The following is a 574-nucleotide window of genomic DNA, read 5'->3' as shown; positions in this document are numbered from 1 at the left end:
CTCCCCCATGCTTGGTGGTGGGTGGGAGGGATGGCGGAGGCTGGCTGTTCACAGGCTGCGCATGACAGGGAGGCTCACTGGAGGTGGTGCAATTTGGAGGGGAATGTCAGGGGAGAGCTTTCTCTGGTTGGGCCACAAGATTCCACAAGGACAGCACGGTGACTGATTCCCAGCACTAGAGGCGAGGCGGTCAGCCATGTGTAGGGGTGTATATATATATATGAGTATTTATAGCTCTTTATAAAACAGGGCAGGGCATACCACAGAGTATTTATAGCTATTTATAGAACAGGGCAGGGCATACCACAGAGTATTTATAGATATTTATAGAACAGGGCAAGGCATACCACAGAAGGGGCACAAGTTTTCAGCAATGGTCACACCTGGATGTGTCAGCTCAGCACTACAACAGACTAAGTCACACATGAAGGGGGCTGGCTTTGGGGCTGGGGAGCCACTGTCAAGTCACAGGACACTCGCCCAGGCAGGCTTGGAAAGGGAGGCCTCCGAGAAGAGGAGGATCTGTTTAGAGGTCACAGTCGGGCCTGGGGCTCTCAGGATGGGATGGACTTGC

This window comes from Mandrillus leucophaeus, unplaced genomic scaffold (assembly GCF_000951045.1).
Source record: "Mandrillus leucophaeus isolate KB7577 unplaced genomic scaffold, Mleu.le_1.0 Scaffold241, whole genome shotgun sequence".
In the NCBI taxonomy this organism is placed as follows: domain Eukaryota; kingdom Metazoa; phylum Chordata; class Mammalia; order Primates; family Cercopithecidae; genus Mandrillus; species Mandrillus leucophaeus.
The sequence above is the reverse complement of the archived record's forward strand: the minus strand, read 5'-3'. Positions refer to the sequence as shown.